The sequence below is a fragment of the Panulirus ornatus genome, chromosome 16, assembly GCF_036320965.1.
Source record: "Panulirus ornatus isolate Po-2019 chromosome 16, ASM3632096v1, whole genome shotgun sequence".
NCBI classification, from domain to species: Eukaryota; Metazoa; Arthropoda; class Malacostraca; order Decapoda; family Palinuridae; genus Panulirus; species Panulirus ornatus.
In genome coordinates, this window is record NC_092239.1 from 39,140,187 (window position 1) to 39,166,534 (window position 26,348).

General features: G+C 41.1%; 1 long non-coding RNA gene across 2 annotated transcripts in view; it reads right to left on the reverse strand.

Moving 5' to 3' along the window:
* LOC139754260 (uncharacterized) overlaps positions 1-26,348 on the reverse strand; it is a 452,598-nt gene that overhangs the window by 172,430 nt on the left and 253,820 nt on the right. The window contains exon 1 of one of the 2 annotated variants that reach the window (XR_011713860.1): positions 1,787-2,331. The exons of the other annotated variant lie outside the window; for it this stretch is intronic. This is a non-coding gene — a long non-coding RNA (uncharacterized lncRNA). Of the gene's footprint in view, positions 1-1,786; positions 2,332-26,348 lie in introns of those variants that run through there. 2 annotated transcript variants of the gene reach the window in all.

Consider the following 26,348-nt stretch of genomic DNA (forward strand, 5'->3'; position numbering starts at 1 on the left):
ATCAAATTGGTGAATGAAACTCAGAAGCTTTCCCCCATGTTTACTCACCACCCCAGTTTACCCACTGTGACCTGTTCCCATCACCCCAAACAACACACACAGGGTTACGGCGAGTCAAAGGCGGCGGTATAGCCAGAGACCTTATGACAAGACAGAACAGTAACTTTCTTCCTTCTACACATAAGTAGTGTAACGCTCTGGCCACCTGGTGTTTAGATTATCGTTAGCTCCTCCCACAATGTACCTGGACGAATGATTTACCCTCTGACTACTGTTAGGCAATCTTCAGTGAAACAGTACTTCACACACTTTCCACACTTTACTTAATTGTACTGAATCGTTCACTTGAAAATCTGACAGATCCAACTAAAGCTCTTACATACGGGAAAACAAAATGTTTTTATTCGAATATCAACCTAAGAAAACAAGATGAATTTTTTCGAAATTCAGCGTAAGAGGATAAATCTACGACTGCAACAGCTTCACTCCAATAGATTAAATCGAATAATCCACAAGGAACAAATATGAAAACGCTACAAGTAGGGAGGACTTCGAATTAAGGAGGAAACGTGAGGTTGAAGTAATGAGAACATTAAGTATATACTTTACCCTAGTTGCAGGCACCATCCACTGGTCTCCCTTAACCTAGCTAACCTCCTAGTAACCCCAGTAAGAATTACTGTCTGCCCAGCACCCCAGAGAAAACTATAAAAATTTCATTCCTGTTTCAACAATAGTTTTAAACCGTGGTCCGTCTATCAAAAAATGTGTACCACATGCAATCATTAATGTGTGAAGAACATCTAGGCACGGTTGAACACACCACCAACGAGTAAACAACGCTCGTGTCCGCAAACAAATATACGAGAGAGAGCAGATGTCTGACCACCCAACTCCCCTAACTGATGCCTGACCACCCAACTCCCCTAACTGATGTCTGACCACCCAACTCCCCTAACTAGCAGCCACTCCACTCGTTCCTCAGCAAATTATGTGAATATTTGTATGTTTTCATCCAAAAATCTCGGCTACTAGGAGAGGTTTGGTGATACTTTCATACGTTACATTAACATTTTTTTAACAAGTGTTTAATCTAGTATTACGTTCATAAACCCCACATCTTCCTTAATAATCATAATCGCCGCTACCACCTTATTTGATCGTAGAATAGACTATATAGTGTCCAAACCTCGCAACGCCACTCATTCTATTCCCTACACACTTCACTACTGACTATGAATTACAATACTCAAAAGGTCATCGCGGCGCAGAGCTTAAGTGAACTTGCACATCTGAGCTGCTGGTTAGGGAGGAGACATCCACTGAGCAACGAAGACTAAAATACCGTGGTCTGAGAGGTCGCATTGATCAAAATTAAGGGAAGACATGCTAAGCACTTTCTATATCATATGTTGCAATCCTTCAAGTGTTAACCATTTGATCTATTTTAATCTTCGCCTCTGCGTTGCCCTCGTTATTTGACCGGTTATTAGACGTTAAGTAAGGAAAAAGTATGAGGATGATTGGACATTGGAAATGTTACCTCGCGCAAACGACATGCTTGCTATCCACGACTTACCCTCACAGGCATTGTCAATAATTGAGTCAAGTCATACATCCTGGTGATAATATATATATATATATATATATATATATATATATATATATATATATATATATATATATATATATATATATATGGTGTAATTCAGGACAAACGAACTTCACATAATGGGAAGTATAACAAGGTTGTCATGCATTACTTAACACTTGTAAACGAACTCACCGAACACAGAGTAGTGTGTGTGTGTGTGTGTGTGTGTGTGTGTATCAGGCAGCAACAGCGGCTGAACTGCCCTACTTCTTTTGCTTCAAATGTTTACGACTGTCACCGAGGGGCTGACAACACGTTTCTATTGCTTTGAACAAGTTTTCAGTGAACCCCCAACATTCATTCCGCTCCTCCTCCACGTCGACGAAAAGGAATCAGCTCGTTCGAAGCACTGCACACTACTCATTCAACTTTCCAATGTCCCCGAGTTTGCTGCGTTAAGAGTTGCTGTACTGTCAACCGTTTCGTCGTTTTACGTTTCTTTCAACTTTTTATAATCAATTTTCGATGTTTGTATGTAAGGCACCATGTCAAAATAACACCTCACACTTAAGACAACGTTGCCCAAGAAGTTCTACCGTGATAATGCAACAAAGGAACACGCAAACTTATCGCCTTCACCACCAAACAACACAACTCCGACTCCTCCGTGTTCTGCTGGCCAGAAGCAGCGGGTTGGCCAGAGGCCTAATGACAATAGAGAGTAGTAACTTCTGTCCCTTTACAGAGAAATGGTGTAACGCTCTGGCCACCTGGTGTTTAGATCATCGTTAGCTCCTCCCACACTGGACGTCGGCGAATCATTCGCTGCCTAGCCACCGTCGGACTGGTTCTGTAAATGGTCAACAAGACAGTTCAATCATTCACACACGTCCACACGTAACTGTACCGACGAATTTAAAGGATATCAAGATGGCTATACGAATCAAAAGGTTTGCATACAGAATATTCAGATATAGCAAGAGCTGTAAGCATTTTTGCTGAACTCTGATGCAATTGGTTTTAGTCTCTTTGATAAGGCTTGATTTTGGTAATGATTATCAGCACATTTGCTGAGAAAAGCGCATATGTGTGTGTGTGTGTGTGTGTGTGTGTGTTAGGGTAATAGATCATGCATATCACTGTGATCCTATTGCAATATGTACGTAAATAAGAGAGATAATCACTGACAACCCATTTAGCTGCACTGCTATTTGTTGCAAAATCTCCTTAAAAAGAAAAACACAGAATATTGCTCATATAACTTTAACCAACCGTTAATGTACTAACCTCCTTCCTAACTGTACTCAAGAATTACATGATAAACTAACTCTAATTTGCTCTTGGCAATATCTTCCGCTTAAGATATCAGGCAAGCCTGACTTTGTCAACAAATTACATGCACTCAAAGGATTAACATAAGTCTTCTATTTTCATACAGTCTCTCCCATGATTGAAGTGGGTTTCGAGATCTTTTCAAGACATCTTGGGATGAGTAAACACAAATGTTAAAGAGTGTGTGAAACTTCAAGAGAAGAACAGAATCTATGAGATAAAACGGGCGGTTTATAGAGTGCGTGGACCGTAAGGGGAGGAGGTATGGAGACCTTGAGACACATGTCGGTTGAAGTGAGTGCGCGAGTTGTCAAGGGTTCTGCAGCAACAACTATGATAGATAGCTTATGGTGTGAAGAAAAGTGCGTGAGCCGTCGAAGGAAGTGTAGAAACGAAGACTTTACGAGCTGGTTGCACTTGAGCCACTATATGAGAAGATTGTACCACTGGAGCCACTATATGGTTAGAGTGGAAACTATTGTAACAAATGTCCAACATCACTTGTTTTGATCATTTGCACATTTGGGTCACAGAATGAGCATGTTCTTAACAATAAGTCAGCTATCATTAGCTGTTATTAGCTCCAAAGTCAATTCGCTGTCATGCTGATGATGGGGAACGAAATTGAACCAAGATATACACACACACACACACACACACATATATATATATATATATATATATATATATATATATATATATATATATATATATATATATATATATAATATTTCTTGGTTCAATTTCGTTCACCATCGTCGGCATGACAGCGAATTGATTATAGTGTTTCAGAATATGTTTCTGGCGTAATATTTACCTTTAAGGGTTCAAGGGCGCGTGATTTGTAAAACAATATCCAAAAATACTAATATTCCGAAGGCGAAACTAGAATTTCTGTGAAATAGCTTCAAAGGTCTTCATCTTTGGGGAATGCGTGGGTACTTCACGCCCTTTGACATGGTCGTCAATCGCTATCATATCAAAATCAAGATGAATGTGACTTGGTAAAAGAATGATCGATGAAATGTATGGAGCCTCCACAGTACACTGGTGTCAAGGGTGAGTGGTGTTTTTGTAGAATTTGTCAAACAAATGCGACCTCGTCCCATGTTCGTAACAACCATGAAAAGGTTGTGGGCGAGCGAATCGATATATGAAAATGGTGGTGAGAGCAAAGGGGAAATCATAAGATCTACAGAGAAAATACTACAAGGCGTTGGGCATCAAATTACCTGCTTCTAGGCTGGCGAGAGAGAGGTGGCGGCTGGTGGGACTAGAAACAGTGAAGCCTGGGGGGGGGGGTAATACTCCAGACCGCTGTGGATCACTTTACGCGCGCCTAAGTGGGGGGCGCGCAGAGAAGCTTATGTTTTTTTTTACAGACGATGTGGTGTTGGGAGCATATGCTGGTGGCTGTGGTGGCGGTGTTTATGAGGGTTTGGTGGTGATGATGGTGTGATGGTGCCACTCATCCCAGCGATGGTGGTGATGGTGATGGCTGCGGTTGTAATATATTGCTGAAGGCGTTGGTAGTCTCTGGCTCGCGGCGGTAGGCATGGTAGTGGCACTGGCGTGGTGGCAACGGTGGTAAGTGTAGATGGTGGTGGCGGTGGTGATGGTGAAAGAGAGAGACAGTGACACCGTGATGTTGGGCGATTGGAGACGACAACAGTGGTGGCAGGATGACAGGAAGGAGATCGCTGTGGTTAAAGAGGAGCCGATGTTCGATAAAGATTCAGGGTCGAACAGGTTGTAGATGCGACGTCTGTGAGTGGTATGGGAGGTGTTGATGGTTCATGATGTTGATGCTAGCGAGTAGGCAGGAGGTAGTCACCAGGGCATTGAGAATATGGTGTCGCGAGAGAGAGAGAGATCTGACGTCGGCAGGATACATGCATGCATTCTTGTTCATTTCATTGCAACATCGTGTGACGCCGGCCGATACATGTATGCATTCTTGTTCAGTTCATTGCAACATCGTGTGAACCAAGTTGTAGATGCTTGTGGAGGTTGGAGCAGTTACTGATTATAGTGCATGAATAAAGAACTCATATTAATTGACCACAACTCATCAAGATATGTCCAATTCACTTCGAGGACTGTAGTCTATAAATCACTAGAATGTATCACGGGAGCTGACCACACGAATGTTTTCTACAACTGACTATATGATCAACTGTCAGGTGTGGGAAGCGAGCTGAAATTCTGGACAGTAGAAACAGACGAACGATTAGCAAAATGAGTTACAACTATTCAAGCAGATGTCCGCTTGAAATGCGGTATATGTGTAAGTTTTCACAAAGGGTCATAGGTGTGTGATCTCCTTATTCTGTTCATTGGGAAAGTTAGCGATTCAGTCCGTGAACGACTGACTGCTTTACGTGAATTACGTTAACGTTATGCTGGTTTTCAAAGCAAAAAAGCTAGACCTATATATTTCTTAGGCTGATGGACGGTAAATGCTAACGAGTTGCAGTCGGCTTCTATTTACCATTACAAGAGTATAATGGCAAGGCAACGCGACATTAAACACGCATCCACGAACACTATCAGCACCAAACAATTGCCCAGCCGCCAAACCATCAGCAGTACGTAATCACCCAAACGATAATGACCATCCATTGCACGTTCCTCTGTTTGACACTAGCTCCTCACACAACGAGCTGCTCAAGAGATGAATAAAACTGTGTTTATTACCATCAGATAATTAAGGGAGTAAATATTACAGAAACATCAAGCGACATATCTTTGACAAATTTATAACCAAATCTTAACACTTTGTATGCAGAACCACCCCTGCTGCCAGCCGTAGGATCCTTCTGTTCCTCTTCCTCCCCACCTCGCTTTTCTCGCGTACCCTCAACCATACCATCCTAGTTCATCCCTTGTCTCCTTCACACACCCTACCTCCCTCGTCACTGCCTTCTTTTCTGTAACCTTTTCCCTAATCATTCTCTCTTCCTTCACTCCTTTACGCCTTACTCACTCTTTCCACACTTCTCTCTTACGATTTACATTCTCTTGCACCGATCCTCCTCTCTTTCCAAATTTTGTTTCTGTCCCTCACACTCTCACTACTTCCTTGATCTCTGTTCCACCTTGCTCCGTTCTCCACAACTTTCCCATTTGGCTATCCCTACACCTCTCTCAACCACCCGCGCTATTCCCTTTCTGTACTTCTCCCTCTCATTATTCCTGCACCTCTCCCTTCCTCACCCATCCTTTCCGTTCGGCTATCCCTTCCCTGCTAAACTAACCCCTACACCTTCCCCTTCCTCACTCATCCTCTTCCATTTCCACCCAATCACTTGTCAAATCACCCCTACACCTCCCCTTCCTCTTGCTAATGTCTCCTCATCATTTTACCGTTCTGGTTTTTGTCCGTCAATGACCTATGAAAACTCGACAGAGCGAAATGGTGTCATTTAGATACTCTTCCTTATAATGTGTTTCCTCTCTGAAGTATTTATGCCAGGTGAGCTATGCATATGACATAAAACCCACGAACGCAATTATCTTTCTCCACGATGTAAATTATAACATATATGATATACCGTTTGAAATAAACATTTTAAGACGTATTCGTTATAGACACAGAAATATTCTGGTGAATAACAACTTGAAAAATGAAATGAGGAACAAAATGCAAGGACTTGAAACGTAACTGATATACAACTGCCATTTGAGGGCATTCAGAACTACGCCCAACAACACCAGTGTGGGAACTCGCAGTATGTAGGGGTTGTTGACGAGCGAGGACAACTGTGGCAGGAACTCCCGCCAGAATTATGGGCGTCCAAAAGTTATAAAGTGGAAGAGCGTAGAGGGAATTTACGGAGGCAGTGTGTCTCCTGCCGCAGAGATATATATATATAGGAACACAGCAGAGTGAAATACATGGAGGAGGAGGGAAACAAATTCTTCCCATGATAAGACATTAGGAGTGCTCGTGAATGGAGCCACAAGCAGGAGACGGAACAAAATGCTCGGTGAAAATCGAGGGAAAAGCTAACCAGAGGGATATACAACAGCGAGGCAAATGGAAACAGGCTCAACATATTCGTGTCAAAGAGTTAGATATCTTTGTATCATTTCAAGAGTTAAAAGTTGTGATAAGAGAACATGAGGCTCTTCAAGAATCGTCCAAAAGAGAGAGAGAGAGAGAGAGAGAGAGAGAGAGAGAGAGAGAGAGAGAGAGAGAGAGAGAGACAATAAAATGGACTGAAAAAGAAAAAATCTGATTTACTAGACAAAAAACTTCATGGCATCAGAGACTCACTTCAGTCTATCTTTATCAAATTCCTAACAAAGAAATCTGAATATTAGCATCTGTTGTTATACGACCCTTACTTGCAGGTGAATATTCCCTGGGCGATATATCATTCAACAACCCTCATTATTCACATATATGTATCACTTGATATGCATGATAATGCGTATATAAAACTATGCGTCAAAATCCTATAGATGATATTTTGATTAATATATCTATACGGTATTATATGTTATGTGCACATCAGACTATAACTTTCAACATGTTTAATTCACTTACCTGTCTCGTCTTCCCATCTCTTGATGTACATATACTCGTTTCTCTTAAGCAATTACTTCATCAGTCAATCTATAGGTGACTGATACTGAGCTATCTTTATAAGTCTCTGAGTCAATTCCACCAACCTAGCTATCAATACAGCCTCAGTTGTCTTAATGTCCATCAGTCACTCCTCCTACAAGTTTCTCCACCTTACAAACTTTGACTCTCTAACTTACCATGCTCATTTATGTATTCTTAAACATCAATACGAAGGTAATTTTTCCATAATTCAAGAGAGTTCTGTGTTGCAAGACATCTTGCCAGGACTTCGTTAACATAACATTTACTCACTTGAAAGAAAGGCTGCTTAAGAGGCCAAAGAACAAAGCTTTCGAAAGAAAAATAGGGCATGTTTCACACAGTCACACAAGTGAATTATTGGTCTGTAGTTTTATATGCGATTGAAACGGATATGAAATCTAACAAGGTCTGAAATTTTGCTCGGGCATGTAGCCAAACATTATAATTGTAATAAAGATAGAAGTAAAGATGAAAAAAAGGATATGTTAGCTATAAACATCCTCAATTGCTTACAGCTAAAACAGCTATAAACATTTAACAATGTCACAGCTACGATAGCTATATCCTTAATGATGCTCACAGCTAAAACAGCTATAAACATTTATCGATGTCACAGCTACGACAGCATTGAACATCCTCAATGATGCTCACAGCTAACACAGCTATAGACATTCTTAACGATGGTCACAGCTAAGATTGTCGTGTATCTTTTCTTTCATGCGCTGTTACATCGTTAAATGAGCTGCTGCCATATACTTTGAGACAACCCAATACTTCAAGTTTCCTCTTATTTGATGCCGTGATGGAGAGTCTTAATGCCGACTCTACTATAAGAATTCGTTTCCAATAGATCTATTGTAGAAGTTTCTTAAGAACAGGCGGAAGTCTATTGTGAGTTCTATTCCCGGAAGTCTATTGTGAGTTCTATTCCAAGTTTCACAAAAGATGATTCAGAGAGACGAATGTTCCACAACCACCCATTAGAGTTATTGAAACGTATTATCAAGGGATTTCAACTTGGATACGTCTTGTGCTTCCTGACTGAGTGAAGAAAGTTTACGAGGAGAATTTCACAGTCTGGCTGATATACGATATGCAAACGTTTATAGATTCCTTGTGTTCAATAACTAAGCCCGCTATGAATTCCTTCATTACTCGTTAGGGGCAGTGGATGCTACAGTAAGACTCTTTAACTCTGTAATTTGACCATTTAACTAGGATACTCCAGAGGCAACATTAGGCACAGATTGTAATTTGAGGTGTTGATATTATAGTGTATTACGACACTCTCAACACTGGTCCTGTAGAGTTACCTGATTTCATTTTTGCGAGAAGCTTGTGGACAATGACAGCCACTCCGGTGTGATGCTAAACTGAGTAAAGTTGCAGGACTTTACGGGTTCAGTTGGTTATGGACGCTGAAGAGTACTTCTCTCTTTCGTGTTCTTCAATGGGACTTATTTCATGAGGCGGGGGAACACACATCACACGATATTCGATGTTTGCAACCAATAGGCATTAATATATCCTCTTTCCTCTCCATGTACAATCTTTTATCTTGCATTTCGTCTTCTCTCTCTCTCTCTCTTCCTCCCTTTCTCTTATTCTATCTTTACCGTCTAGCGCTCTCACTTGCACGGCTTCTCACCGAATTCCGTTTCAGAATCATCTCTCACCCTTTACCCCGAGACCCCGAAGCCTCCCTCTGGTAAACATCATGATCCGTTAGAGCTAAAGGATATGCTCGTATACCCTGCATGCTGAGTGGGGCGATGGCAGCAACATTCCTGTTTACAGTGTGGAGTGAAATGACCCATGACCACCATGATCTAGCATTACCGTCTGACTGACGAAATTTATCGCACCCCTACATCGTTTTCTTTTGGTGAGCCTCCCCCTTCTATAACTTGGGCCGCGTCACCTGTATGCAAACACCTCCGGGCAAGTGAAGCGTAAATGTCAAGAGAGGGCGACAGCAACGCGCCTTTGAGACTTTCATCTTGAATTCGGTCGTAGATGCTGAAGGGGGCGCTCAATGACAGACGAAGAGGGAGGCGTCGCGCCTCATCTAGTAAGGAATACTGTCTTGGCCTCGAAGCCAAAAAAGTAACAAAACGCTTCGAGACTTTGTTCCTTTTTTCTAACAAAAACGCTTCGAGACTTTGTTCTTTTCCCTTCTCATAAAAAAGTGGTTGATGGATGTTTAGATATTAGAGGTGGTAGACGACAGTCTGTAGAGTCATTTTAAACGGATTTGTGGGCGCAAATAACTTTTGTTTCAGTAGGTGTATGTTTGAGGATGAGGTAGAGAGAGAGAGAGAGAGAGAGAGAGAGAGAGAGAGAGAGAGAGAGAGAGAGAGAGAGAGAGAGAGAGAGAGAGAATCAAAACCGGAAATGAATAGGTAACAGACGTTCTGTTAACCTGTAACGAGGACACGGGTCGAGAACCAAACGCTCTTTCATTTCAAGCCAATTAAAAATGATATACCTGGTGGAAATGATTGTATAGTCTCTATTTCAAAGTCAATTGCTTTAACATTTAGGACAACAGAATGCAACTTACTCCAAGATTTTATTAATTCAAATTCTATAGTCTAAGATTTTATTAACCCATACTTTAAGGTCCAAGTTTTTATAAATCCATACTTTAAAGTCCAAGTTTTTACTAATCCATATTTCAAAGACCAAGTTTTTATTAATCCATATTTCAAAGACCAAGTTTTTGTTCATCCATATCTTAAAGTCCACGTTTGTATCAATCCATAATTTAAGGTCCAAGTTTTTATCAGTCCATTGTTTTAAGGTGGTCTTTCCCCACATCTGCCTGTGAAATCTTTCCCCCTAGCGGATTTATACCACTATTTCTAGTTACTGGACTCCTGTGTACTTCAAAGTGAATATATACATGTCAAAGTTATTGGATTTCCTACGCAAAAAAGGAAAAATGATAGCAGGGACCTCTGTGGTGCAGCGGTTAGCGTCGCTGACCGTGATGCTGTAATCACGGGCCACCTAGGGTCGAGAGCATAGGTTCGAAACCTATTCCGGGCAAACGGTCCAGAGTCAACCCAGCCCTTCATCCTCCCTTAAGGGTTGGTCGATAAACTGTATATGTATATGCCTTGATCAGCGCATATATAGCAGTCTCGGCTAACATTGAGTAAGTTTCAGTTCGTTTAATTTTCATGCATGTGGATTGTTCTTTAGTTCTGTCATCATATATATATATATATATATATATATATATATATATATATATATATATCTTAGCTGGACAATAATAAATCTATAATGCTAACATGTTTACCACAAAAAGAATGAAATTTCATACATAAACTTACTTCACTCAAGTCAGAAAGCATATGACGTACCAGAATGAAACACAAAGTAGGGCGAATCCATACGTTTCATGCACGTTACTGTGACATTTCGTTTCAGCATCACTGTCCTTTCTACATCGCGTGGTCCACAACTTGTATCAGACTCCCAGCTTGTGTTAAGAAACATCCACAATAGATTTAATGAAAAGAGACTTTCCCAGTAAGAAGAGCCAGTCTTACATAGCCTTCTTACAACATCAAATACGATGAGACGAAGTATTAGATATCTTTTTCAAAATGGTACCATCTCCACCCAGGCGATGTAGCCTCGCATGAAGTTAAAGAGAAACGACCATGTTAGCTCTGAACAGTTACAAAGACTGAACTCGTCTACCGCTTCTCAATATCCTTTTCCTTCTTTCTTTAATTCCTCTCCTCGCCTGGCTTGTATACATATCCTACCAAGTTCTTGGACTTTTCTTACTTCAGTATGACATGCGTTTACATCACAAACAGAACGAGGCAAATGCCTTACTTGGTGCGATTGCTAAACTTTTTGTTTTCTCTTCGAAAGACTCTGTCGCTTGTCCGGGGATCTTTCACTATTTCCTTCAATTACGTAAAAGCTGGGAAAGCGAAGATCTGGGGGGTGGATGTCTTGCCTCGCACAACTCACTTGAATTATGGAAAATTAACTTCAGGGTGGATGCGAGAGCTGCAGAAGTATACAGATTCATAGGTTTAATCAGAGTGCGGCAGCTTCATAGGTGGAGAAAGACATAGGAAGAGAAACTGTCGACAAACATGTGAGGATCAGCTGATATCCAGATAGGAGGATCTAACTGAAAGGACGAGAGACTTATTAACACACCTTAGGATCAGAGAAAGTCTACTATTAGGGAAATCGTTCAGAAATAAATATATTAAAGTTTCAACTTGACAGCTTCGATGTATAATTCAAAATCCCTTCATCTATATTTTCTTTTGGATAATGTCTACATGTTGGATAATGAATGAAATGATCGATATACAGTGTGTGTGTATATATATATATATATATATATATATATATATATATATATATATATATATATATATATATATGATTATTGAATCATACATATCAGTCAACATGATAATTCAGTCCACCACAAACTCTAAGATTTACACGCCAAATCTTTAATAGAGGCAGGCCAGGCAGGAACTAGGCCTTGAGGGGCTAACAGCCATCGATATCCTAGAAAAATATAAGTGTCTCAACACATGCTCGAAGCTCCGAATCCTTTGATAGGAACTTCAAGAGTTTGACAAGGCACGAGCAGTAACCTCCCTCTCCACAATACCAGAAAGCTGTTCTCTTGTTTAATGCATTGTTTTTCTTCGGATATATTTCCAGACTGTTCTTTCTTTCCCTCATTTATGATCTTGGAAAAGCCTCATACTTCCCTATGTTAAATTTTCCTTTCGAAACGACACAAAAAGTTTAGCTGTTTGAGGAACATGTACGTGTATACCCTAACGTACGCTTGAATGTTATGTGATCCTAAGCCTAGATGTGAGTAATTGATAAGATTAACCATATTCTATTTCAATATTACTTTCGTCTATCTCATGCTTTTGGCTCTATTCACCATCGCTCTCCTTAACGTCTCATCATGGACATAACTTGTTCCGGCTTCCTCCCTGTATTTCACTATGCTGTACACCAACGTATGTCTGCGGCAGGAGACGCACTGCCTCCTTAAATATCCTTCTTCACTCTTCCGCTTTAACTTTTGGACGCCCACAACTCTGACGGGAGTTACGGCGACGTTGTCCTTCCTCGTCAACAACCCCTTACATACCCCCCTTGAGTTCCCAGAGTAGTTTGCTCGTTTCTAGAGCTCTTCGGGTGTCGCTTCGCAACCCGCTTCCTCCCACAGCCACATTTCAATCGCAGTTCTAATCCATGTATGATCTCTGCCTGGGCTTTTGCAACACTTTCTACACCAATAGCCTAACTGTGACTACACGAATCTATCTCGCTGAAGTGTGGAAGCAGACTTGTATCTTTGTATCTCACGACAGTATCGATAACATGGGTGGATAAAGGAGGTATGAATATTATAGAAGAGTATTTTCTAATTTCTTTTGTGATGGGACTGCCCGTATGTTCTGCGTCTCTGAGAAACAGTTTCTTGCTAAACTTCAGTAATCCTTTACACTATTACTACGTCGCTGGTCCTGCTTCACAGCCCTTTTAAATGCAAGTGATAAAAAGCTTCAACTTTTCCTATTACATGTTTCTCTTCACCGATTATATATATATATATATATATATATATATATATATATATATATATATATATATATATATATATATATATATATATATATTCTATTTATTTGTTTTGCTTTGTCGCTGTCTCCCGTGTTTGCGAGGTAGCGCAAGGAAACAGACGAAAGAAATGGCCCAACCCACCCCCATACACATGTATATACATACACATCCACACACGCAAATATACATACCCATACATCTCAATGTACACATATATATACACACACAGACACCTACATATATACACATGCACACAATTCACACTGCCTTTATTCATTCCCATCCCCACCCATATATATCGCCATCCCATATATATATATATATATATATATATATATATATATATATAACCTTTCCTAACATCATATAACCAACAAGCGATGATAATTTCTTTCATATGCAGTCTTTCCCTTCGACAATGTTCATTTCTCAAGTAATCACGCATGAAATGATATTCTCCATTATTTCATTACCTCATTTCATTCTCTCTTTGCAGTTGCCTCAGATGAGAAACTCCTGGTCTTTGCTCATTTCAAGTTCCCGTTCTTCAGATCTAGGCTCTAGACTTCCACTAATTTCCTCCTCCTGATGTCATTCAGTTCCGTCCATTTTCCTCTCTTCTAACCCGGCAGTGCAACGCCTCATCTCCATAACCTTGATGATCATCTTTTCATATAGCGTTACGGCCCTTCATCGAAATGCTCAGAGGCTTCACCTAATCTCACGTTCCACATCGGTATCTTAATTCTATACTCATTGATGCTCTCTACTGAGAGTCAGTCATCTTGATATATGTAAATCTCTCTCAAAATATAACTCATATCTTATCCTTGATTCTGTATGAAGAGCAGATTATTGGACATGAGAATATATTCAAATATTGCATAACATTGTCCTAAGGATCCGAAATGCAAGAACCGTTTTCTTTATCCTCTCTCGCGACAGTCTTTTCTTTTTTTTTCCCTCCTCAAAACAAAGTAGTGCTCGCTACTATGCCTTCCTTCCTGGAGCCACAGTGACGCCGTCGTCTATAACGTTGTTTCCAGTGTGTGTGTCTCCGATCCCCCCCCAATACGGCCGCCATTACTCTTATTAACAACCTCCATAAACTTAATCTGTTCTTCCTTCCATTTGAATTCTTTACACGGACCCACGCACCCGCCTTACATGCAAATTTCCTTTCCGACTGTCTTGTTTGCTTTCTCTCCCTGCATGTACGTTTATAGCCAAGCTGCCAGAGAGGAGGGGGGTTAGAAAAAAAAAAAAAAAGACTATCGCAGAATCCATAGAATATCAATGTTCTCGTGTTATTGTGGCGTCTTTATTTCCTTTTACGGGAGGGAGAAAACCATCGGATCTGACATCAATGTCTACCTTCCACGGCTGTGGTTCTCTATGGGGCTAGAGTTAAGGTTTATAACGGTGGCTTCGTAAAATCTTCTGGTGCTATGAAATGGTTTAACTGTCTCTGGTGAGAGGATTAGAATCTCTATTCTATACGAGTTGTCGTATTCGAGGCTTTGGTTATAGTTTCCCCCCCCCCAACGAGAGAAGTCACTGTACACAAAAGGACCGGGTTATTGCGGGCATGAATGGTGTCTGATGCTCATACTCTCATTCCCAAATGTAAAGCTGTTAAATCTGGAGGCTGAGTTGATACAGGCGAGAGTTGACGCATTTTACCATTTTCTTCTTTTTACTGTCTGCCGTGACGGCACGGGCAACGAAATGCCATAATCAATACCATTTCATAAGCATATATATATATATATATATATATATATATATATATATATATATATATATATATATATATATATATATATATCCTAGTCTAAGCCAGGTACCCATTTTATCGATCAGCCTCCAGGGAAGGATGAACATATAGGTTAAGAGTGGACCGTCCGCCGAGACCAGGGTTCGAACCGATACAGACTTGACCCCCTGGACTGCCCGTGAATGCGTCACGGCCAGCAATACCACGGAGGTCCTCTTAGTGGTTAAGGTTATCCCTTATACTGAAATAATAAACGAAAAAATAAAATAAGTGGGAGGAGATTCAAAATGATGTGGAAACAAAAGGCAAGAAAAGGGAGATAGAGTAAGTGTTAGGTAAGGGAAAATGATAAGTTAGCCCGGTTAAGTTGTCTTAATCAAATAAAAAAGCATCTTTATCATTCGTGTCACGGAGCGCGTAAGATGGTTCCAGGCATCACCTCATCTTTCTAATCAGGAAGGCAACAGAACTTCCATGGGGAGGCTGCTGTCCACAGTTGACTGACACGTAGTGTGTAAGATGATTCTGATCATCACTTCAGCACTAAGACAGGAGGGTCGCACTTCCGTAAGCAGCTGCTGTGGACACGAAGGACGTCGGTGCTTTTTTTATTGCGCATTCCTTCAGCACTCATTCATTCTGGACGGCAGTACATTCTTGGACGGCTGGTGAACACATGCTCCTAACACAGTGGGAATGGTATGGTGCTGGTGCACAGTGTTGATCACTCGTAGGTAAGAGCGGCAACTCTTTTCTCATCGGCTGTTCTCTGTAACCAGGGCATACCGAGGGTGTGAGTTGGTTCCAACCATCGTTTCACTATTCCAATGTCAGGATGGTAGTTAGTGTATTAAGTTGTTGTGATCTTGTAGTTTGCGGTTTGCGTGAAAAAAAAAATGTATAACGCACAAATGCACAGAAACACAAACAGAAAACACAAGCGCTGGTACAGACAGCAGAAATGATAAACACGGTCCTTCGTGGTATTATGGTTAGCGTTACTGACCATGAGTCAGCACGGGACAGTTCGGGGCCGGGACCCATTGGGGATAGAGTTCGCGAGGCAGCTGGGCCGCACCCAACCCAGGTGTTCGTCCTACGTTCGGGGCATATCGACAAATGAGCACCTGGCTTCTTAACCTGGTGTGTGTGTGTGTGTGTGTGTGTGTGTGTGTGCGCACTCACACAAAAGGTTAAGGATATGGTACATATACACAAGGTTAAGAAACGACACAAGAAGAGCGTAAAACTTCCTCCCACAGCCCACAAATAGTGATCACACGCACATATATATATGGACATCATCTAGCGGGATATAGGAAGTGTATATATATATATATATATATATATATATATATATATATATATATATATATATATATATATATATATATAATATATATATATATATATATATATATTTTTTTTTCTTTTTTTCTTTTAAACTATTCGCCATTTCCCGCGTTAGCGAGGTAGCGTTAGGAACAGAGGACTGGGCCTTTTTTGGAATATCCTCACCTGGCCCCCTCTGTTCCTTCTTTTGGAAAATTAAAAAAAAAAACGAGAGGGGAGGATTTCCAGCCCCCCGCTCCCTCCCCTTTTAGTCGCCTTCTACGACACGCAGGGAATACGTGGGAAGTATTCTTAATCCCCTATCCCCAGGGATATATATATATATATATATATATATATATATATATATATATATATATATATATATATATATATATACATATAGGGTTAAGAGACGGAGCAACGACTGTAAATCTCTCCCAAAAAATCACAATGAAAATTAACAAAGTAATCAATTTTAAACAAAAAAAATCACACACACACACACACACACACTTAAAACAGACCTATATCCAATCATAAAAACATACACACATACACACACTTAAAAACACACAGACGCATACACACTCGAAAAATAACACACCCACACAAGGACACTCTCTCGAGTACGGCAAAAACCCACACATTACATACGCACGTTCAGTGCCTAACGACGACTTCGCTTCGATACCGAAATTTCACATTTCCACCCACAGCGCGAGGCTGTAACTAGCCACTCCAGAGCTCCCAGAGCGACCAGGAAACACTGTGTGATGAACCCACAATTTCGAGGGTACAATTTTATGCGACGCTACGCCGGTAAATTGAATCAATTACTATTCAAATTGACGTCCCATCTCTGGGCGCTGCCTATTCTCCAGTAAACTCATTCATTACTTATGATACTTACATTCACAGCTGAAGGCCATCCAAATAATTAGGAGGGGGAAAAGCTCGTTAGAAGATATTGGTTATCTGGATTTCAGCCTTTTTTTGTGTGTGTATGTGATGCTGAGAAATGAAGGCACGTGACGGATTGTGGATATTCGTTGATGAAATGGAGTTCAAGTTGGTGACCCCGGGTAAAATAAAGTATGAATATTAGGTAGTTCCAGCTAGTATACTATTCGAAAATACTAAGTGGAGGTGTATGTTTTTATAAGTGCATGGTTCAGATCATCTGATGTTTGTAGTGTCCTCCTAAGCCAGGGAAAATCTTTAAGAATATTACTGTTGTTCTAATGATGAAATGAGAATATCAAGGTCATCGTATGTATAAGAATATACTCAAACCCCAGTTACTTAGCAAGCAAGTTTTCCGTGCCTTTAAGCATAGCGTAAAGTGTGATGTCTTATCATAGTGTTTTTTTAAAGATAGCGTAAGTGTGATGTCTTGTAACGTTTCTTTAGACATAGCGTAAGTTTGATGTCTTAATAAGATATATATCTAATGATAGCATAAGTTTGATGTCTTAATAAGATATATATCTAAAGATAGCATAAGTTTGATGTCTTAATAAGATATATATCTAAAGATAGCATAAGTTTGATGTCTTATCACACTGTTTCTTTACAAATATTGCAAGAGCGATGTCTTATACTGTATATGTATACAGTGTAAGTGTGGTTTTATTATAATGTTTAGCTAAACTGTAAGTTTGATGTCAAACTGTTTCTTTAAACATATTTCCAGAATAATGTCTATATATATATATATATATATATATATATATATATATATATATATATATATATATATATATATATATATGGTTTCAGGTAGCCATTTAGTTTTACTCAAAATTGGCATCAAATTGTTTTGTAATGGTTAATTCATATCGTTTTTCCCATTTCCGCTGTTTAGTGTTAATATAACTCATTATACTGGCTTTTAATGGCTATTTCATGATGCTTCTCCGTTGAGAGCCTTTTAGCGTGTGAATCAAAATTTTCATCACGGTTTTTACCGAGTCTATCATCATTTTTCCACCGCGTTAGCTACTCGTGATGATGATGATGATGATGATGATGATGATATGGCCAAACTTTTGGAACATAAATGCCGTTCATCACGACCCTGGTTCTCTCTCTCTCTCTCTCTCTCTCTCTCTCTCTCTCTCTCTCTCTCTCTCTCTCTCTCCTAGGAATTTATCCATCAAAATGTAAACTACTCTTGGAACAATTCTCCAGCATATCCTCTCAGCTGGGAGAAACAAGCTGATCATCTACGGCTTCGTTCGAAGGTAAGCGTAACATAAGCTGATCATACGCAGCTTATCTTGTCCCGTCTGTCACACGAGATCCAGCAGAGTCCCCTTGCGAGCCGAGGGGAAAACATGCTGGTGATTAAGAACGTGGCAAGAAGTAGTGTAAAAAAAAGGGGGGGAGGGGGGTTGAGAGAGAGAGAGAGAGAGAGAGAGAGAGAGAGAGAGAGAGAGAGAGAGAGAGAGAGAGAGAGAGAGAGAGAGAGAGAGAGAGAATCGGCTCACACCCGGGAGCAGTAGCCCAAAAGGTGTTGGCCGAGACGTGAAGACAACGAAGATACAGACCACAGACAACTCCGAGATCTCGACGGCAATACAAGCATGGAACGCCCTTGGTTCCCTCGAAGCCTTAAACACTCGGGGGGGATCCAGTCATCCATCAATGTACACAGTCAACAATGGTCAGCTTAGCTGAGTGATTCTACTTCAAAAAAGGAAACGAAAGATACAACATGATACATACACACCCCCTAGTCTGCCAGAAGGACATAAATAAGACACCAAAATCATTTATACCATGTATCGACCAGCCCCAAAGGGAGGATGAACGTCTGGGCCGACTGTGGGACTTCAGCCACGCCCACGATTAGAACCCAAGCGAGTCTGAACTGAAGCAGGGCCGAGCTGATTCATGGTCAGTAACGCTAGCCAGTGCACCACGAAGGCCTGTGTGTGTGTGTGTGTGTGTGTGTGTGTGTGTGTGTGTGTGTGTTTAGAAAAGAGTAAACTATCGAAACACAAGAGATTAATCCTTTTTTGAATGGAATATGGTGTCTGAACTCGTCCATTCTAGTAAGTGCGCATTTCATAAGGCGCTTGTTCTATCATCTTGAAATCTATCGTGAATACAGGGGAAAAAAAAGTGTTGGAACCCTGTTACTTATAATAGCTGCACTAGGAATGACGTAAGTCTTCTGAATATCGTATTTCTTATCCGAATGCACTAAGGTTCACCTCTCTCCTGTGGTTCATGCATCACGGCTGTAATATCCCATGGTCCGGGATCTTCCCCTCAAAATCTTTAAAGCTAATCAAACTTTTCAAGAATTTTACGACTGACTCGCAGTTTTTTTTCCCCTCTCGTTCACTTTCAACTTCTTTTCGTTCGTTCATGCGATACGCCCGAGGTGATGTAAGACTCTCTCGATCCCCGAGAGATTGCATGATTTTCGACTGTATTTCACGCAATATGAGCTCTTTAAGAACGTTTTTCTCAAGAATAATAACAAACTTTTCGAGCTTAAGTGCCTGTTCGAAAGTTGTAGACTCTCTTTTATGGAAATAGAATATCTATTAGCTAATAAGATGTCGATATTTCAATCAGAAATACGGGCTGCAGAATGCATGTCCCTCCAATATGCACGGCAATCAGTTTTTTTTTTTGAGGAGAAGCATCAGACCCTTGAGGAGAAGCATCCGACCCTTTACATGTAAATCATCCGATAACCAACGACCAACCAACCTCCGGGTGAAGATAAGAACCGACTCCCGCCTAACACTTCAGATACCTATACTCACACAGATGATTCTCCCCCCAGCAAACAAAACGACGAGAGTAGGCGAGGATTCGAAGGTATTGAGTTACATTTGTTACATTTGAAAATAAAAGAAGGTAGAGGGAAGGGATAAGGAAGTTAGGTTGCCAGTGGAAAAGAAGGCAATGGATGTAAGAAGCGTTTTCTGCGCTGAAGGAGTGCGAGTGACTGGTTGATGTACAAGAGAAAGTGGCAGGAATAAAAAGAAAGGTGCAGGGGCAGATAAACAGGGCAAATGAGAAATAAGATAAGAAGGTGTGTGCAGACTTTATGGAAGACACGACATTTCTTTGGAAGTAAGTAGATAATTTGAGACGACCACGACAAATGGAGATGTCATTGAGAGGAATACAAAAGGGAGCGGTGCCTGCCAAAGAAAACGTTAAGAGAAAATAGAGAGGATATTTTGAAAGACTGTTGAATGTTAGGATATCAAATGTGGAATGTTTGGACTTAGAAGTATGCGGAGCAAGTATACGAAGCGAGAGAGACATGACTACATGTTCGGTGAAAAGAGTGTACATGGTGAAACATTTGCCCAAGATAATGTGTGGCAAAGCTGCTAGAGTGGATTTGGTTGCAGTCGAATTTCCCAAGAATTGAGGCGGCAGCTTTGATGCTTCGTTAGTGAGGATTTTCAGTGTATGTTTGGTGAACAAATGGGTGATACATACACACAGCATCAAGCTGGAGGAGGAGGGCAATGTGACTTTCGTAATAGTAAATGTGTGAACCAAATACTTACTTTTTAGAATTTATATAACAAATATCTAGAGAGGGTGATTTGTATGTCCTATTCATGCGCTTGGAGAAATCGTATGATAAGGACGACAGACATTCGCGAAATAGGTGTGGGAGAAAGGTACTAAAAGCATTGAAGGAATATCACTGAGAAGGGAGACGTCTGTGTGTAGAGTAAAGGAAGAGGGTGAGATATTCCAGGTGAAGGCGGGTTAACGTCAAGAGTGTGTGATGTAACCATGGCTATTTTATGTTTATGGATGGAGTGTTGAGGGATGAGAATGTAAAGGTCTTGTAGAAAGTGGCGGGTCTACAAGTAAGCAAGCGGGTGGGGTTTGGAAGGTTAGTCAGTTGTTGTTTGCGGATGATACAGCTTTGGTGAAAGGAATAAGCAGAGAGTTAATGTAAATGGAGTAAGTTTATGAGGCGTAGTAAGGAGGAAAGACGGATTGGTTCGAGTGCTTATCAAAACTGAAAGAACCTGGATGATGTGAAGTGTTCCAGTTGACTGGGAGTGGACACGATTGTGCATAAATCACTGGGTGGATGAGAGGGCACAAGTGTAGTGTGGTATGGGGCAAAGACAGGCATATTTGCTTGTGTGGTCGTCCCATCCATGTTCTACGAATGCGATGCGCCGGCTGTAAATAGAAAAGAAGGGACTGTAGGTATAGGAAATGAAACGTTTGAAGACCTTCATGGTGTTGATCGTGGTGGGAATGTTGGTATGAGAGGGAGGCGTGGTAGTAAGCAGAGAGCTGACTGGAGTGTGCTGAGTGGCTTGTTTGTGGATAGGATACAGGAGAATGCAGGTGTTAGACGTGGGATCAACGACCATTAGCACTGAGATGCAGGTGGAAGGATGGAGTGAAGGATATTTTGAGTTACCGGGGTCCCCGAACATGCAAGAGGCACATGCAGGAGATAAAACGAATTGTACCGACGTGGTATACAGGGGGCGATGTGCCAACAATGGTCTGAACCAAAGCGGATGAAGTGGTCAGGGGAAACCATGGAAGGTTCTGTAGTGCTCAGCCGTGGGATCTGGTATCAGTGCACTGTAAGTAGATGCGAGTAAATGAGGCCGTTCTTCATCTGTTCCAAGTGCTACCTCGCTAACGCGGGAAACGACAGACAAATATAAGTAAATAGATTCATAAACAAAGGAATAAATTCCTAATACGTTTGGTTCATGGACCTTAGCCTCAGGCTATCACATGACTCACTGTTGCTTAAACTTTGAGCAAGTAATCCAGTATTGTCCGTGTTGTGAACTACCTCCAATTGACATCAGGTATGGATTGACCTCAAATTGAGTTTCCATTTTCTTTTGCCGCCAGACGCCGCCGCTGCTGTAGACTGTCTGGCTTAACTTTCCGCACCTGGTATCAGCTGATGGAAGGTAAACAATACTTCTTTGCTGGAAGTTCTCGGTGGGGGGTTGTGGGGGATTCTAGAAACTGAGCAATGAAATAACTTCGACCCTAGAAACATTAGACACACCGGTTGATTGTCATCATCATCATCCTGAATCATGAGTAACATGAACCCAGATGATGATGATGATGATGATGCCTGGTTATTTGATACTGGTCATTGGCGCACAGTCAATACACAAGTACCTTGGGAATGTTAATCATACTATTTTGCTCTTGCTATTCATAGCGAATTTTTCAGAGGCTAAGTTTGTCTTTCATTCAATTCTTATCTATCTTTCTGTCGATGTAAAGCAGTTACAACTCTTAAGGCAAGAGAAACTGAATAACTAATTCTGACCAACTAAAACGAACTAAGTGACAAATTCTAACCAACTAAAATGAAATAGATAACTAAAGCTAACCAACTAAAACGAAATAGATAAATAAAGCTAACCAACTAAAACGAAATAGATAACTACAGCTAACCAGCTAAAACGAAATAGATAACTACAGCTAACCAGCTAAAACGAAATAGATAACTACAGCTAACCAGCTAAAACGAAATAGATAAGTACAGCTAACCAACTAAAACGAAATCGGTAACTAAAGCTAGCCAACTAAAACGAAATAGACAACTACAGCTAACCAGCTAAAACGAAATAGATAACTACAACTAACCAACTAAAACGAAGTAGACAACTAAAGCTAACCAGCTAAAACGAAATAGATAACTACAGCTAACTAGCTAAAACGAAACAGATAACTAAAGTTAACCAACTAAAACGAAATAGATAACTAAAACTAATCAACTAAAGTGAAATAGATAACTAAGGCTAACCAACTAAAACGAAATTGATAACTAAAACTAATCAACTAAAGTGAAATAGATAACTAAAGCTATCCAACTAAAACGAAATAGATAACTACAGCTAACCAACTAAAACGAAATAGATAACTAAAGCTAACCAACTATAACGAAATAGATAACTTATTCTAACCAACTAAAACGAACTGAGTAACTACAACTATCTAAAACTAAAACTCTATCCTACCTCATAATCACCTAGGTATCGGGTGGGTTATAGAGACGGTAGCGTTAAAAGCCAAGTGCTTCAGTGGCTGTCATGTTTCATTCCTTTGGCCAGGGTAGATACCTTCCCTCTCTGCGTCACCAACATGTGGGATGCAGGCCTTCAGATCACAAACATACAACCTCTCCTCCACAACATATCGCTTCACAATGCGTACCTCACATGACTTATTCTTCGTAACTCTAAATTTTACTGTGGTGGGCGCTACGCACTAGCCCTCCCTATTGGTAGAATATCGTCGTAGGTACGTTTACACAAGTACAAACACACACACACACACACACACACACACACACACATAAATAAACACATAAAGATGCGAGACTGTAATGGGACGGCGGCATAATTTTTGCTCGTGTTTTACCGCTTCTGAATTTACGACGTTTCTAGCAAGTAATATATTCAACAACCCTTGACTCTACGCCCCGTCCTGTCACAATTCTGAAGGCAGGGCAAAGGGAGCAATCATTCTTCTAACAAATGCAAATGATTTCATGTCTCGTGAGGGGAACAGAGAGAGAGAGAGAGAGAGAGAGAGAGAGAGAGAGAGAGAGAGAGAGAGAGAGAGAGAGAAAGGACACACACAAAGATGGATGTTGGAGGTTGGATAGAACTACAGAGAGAGAGAGAGAGAGAGAGAGAGAGAGAGAGAGAGAGAGAGAGAGAGAGAGAGAGAGAGAGAGAGAGAGTCGGGAGCCATTTCCATAGCTGGAAAATGCACTTGATATATATATATATATCACGTTGTACACATCTGGTTGTCAGTGTATCATTAAGCCCTGTGTGTGAGGACCGACTGCTACCGAGGTAATTATGACACTCCTCACAAACACCAATGGTGTACACGATCTCTCCTCACACTTTACCGCGTCTCCATTTCACTGTTGTGGCTTACCTAACTCCCGTGGCCTCCTCGCTCCCCACCGCTCCGCCAATTTCATTTCACGCGTGTTTATCCGCTTCTTCTATTGGTTTCGCTTTTGATTCTACTTCATCGTTCGTTCAGCCTCTCACCTCACATCTGCATCTTCATTCAAAATGTTTCTTACGTCTCTGAAATCATTATATATATATATATATATATATATATATATATATATATATATATATATATATATATATATATATATATATATATATTTATTTATTTATTCATTCTTAATGCACATACTGATCTCTTGATGGTTTGGACGAAAGGATGGAGAGTCGTTTATCACTCACTCAAACGGTCTTAATCCAAACACTCTCTTCTCTCTCTCTCTCTCTCTCTCTCTCTCTCTCTCTCTCTCTCTCTCCTCAGTGGCAAGTTCCCACTTTCTCTGTGTTCATCCACCTCAGTTCCATGTCTCATTCTCCTCCTCCTCCTCCTCCTCCTCTCTGTATTCTCAGTCACAAGGTTCCTCCTCTATCTATTGCTTTGATCACATTTCCCTTCCTTGCTGTTTCATTCATGTTCCCTCCCTACATTCAGTGACTATTGTCCCACCTCCTCTTTGCTGCTGTTGTCAAACGCTCCCGTCTCTTCTCTGATGACGAAGCTGAATCCACCACATGTCTTTCCGCTGCCTCACTCAAACGTTCTCAAGAACTTCGTTGCGTCGTTCAAACGGCCGCCTCTCTCTCTCTCTCTCTCTCTCTCTCTCTCTCTCTCTCTCTCTCTCTCTCTCTCTCTCTCTCTCTCTCTCTCAGTCCTCTCTCTTAAACGTTTCCTCATCTCAGTCGCTCCTGTCGAACGTTTCCTTCTCTTTACACTTACTGCTCTCGAACGTTTCCTCCCTTCTCACAGTCGCTTCTCTCGAACGTTTCCTCCCTTCTCACAGTCGCTTCTCTCGAACGTTTCATCCATCTCACAGACGCTTCTCTCGAACGTTTCATCCATCTCACAGACGCTTCTCTCGAACGTTTCCTACTCTCACTGTCGCTTCTCTCGAACGTTTCCTACTCTCACAGCCATCTCTATTAAACGGTTCCTCCCCTCCCACAGTCGCTTCTCTTTAACGCTTCCTCCCTCCCTCAATCTGTCCGATTTACATGTTTCCTCTCCCTTCTATGCTGTCTTGGACACACGTTTGAAATGGCTCGTCAGCCATAGATAAGACCTTCACAGCAGGGTTGAGCTTGCTTGAAGAATAAGAATAAATCTGGTTATTCACCCTGGCTGTATCGTTTAAAGGTAAGGGAAAATAATCTTTACCATACAACAGTCCATATTTCAGGTATTCCACCTCCATGGCTAGACAGCTTCACGTACGAGTATGAATATTTTGCCTCGTTTTACAGCGAAATAGTCCCTCAAGGGACGCACTGTACAGAATTCCCTTCACAACGCCGACGCCATTCGAGTCTCGTCTTTCTTCAGCGGCGTCCTTGATAACCCAATACTTCGCAGCTGCCATATCCATAAAATGAAATTATCTTGCCACACTCGCCGCCCAGTCATCTCTTCCCGGGTAACGTATGGGTGCAGCATACCCAACAGCCGCTGCCTCCCTCTCCTGTAAAAACGTAGGGGAGTGGTACAATCCACCTTCCTCCCTCTCCCCAGTCGCCTTCTCCTGGAGGAATTTTCCGTGATGCGCCCCCTAGCTCCATCCTCCCATTCTTAGGGGTTGGTCGAGGCGTCCAAGGCCCCCTGATGATGTAATCATAGTGTGGTGTATTGCACGATGAAGGAAATCCGGCCAGATATATACTCCTGGTTAAAGAATCCTGATGGAATGTAGTGAAGGAGAATAGAGGGTCGGGGGATATAAAAGAGGGTCGAAGAGAAAGAAGGTAATTTAAGTAGAAAGAAGGCCAGAAAGCGGAGGGTCAAATAAAAAGAGGGAGGAAAATAGGAGGAAGAGAAGGAAAAGGTGACAGTAAAAGAAAATAAGAAGTGGAATTCAGACGAAGAACGAGAAAAGAAGCGCAGGAGCAAGGTAGAGGGAGCGTTGACTGGTCGGGAGGAACCCAGACACTTTCAGCGTCGCGCTGAGAGGCCGTCTTAACTCATACAGTGTTTCC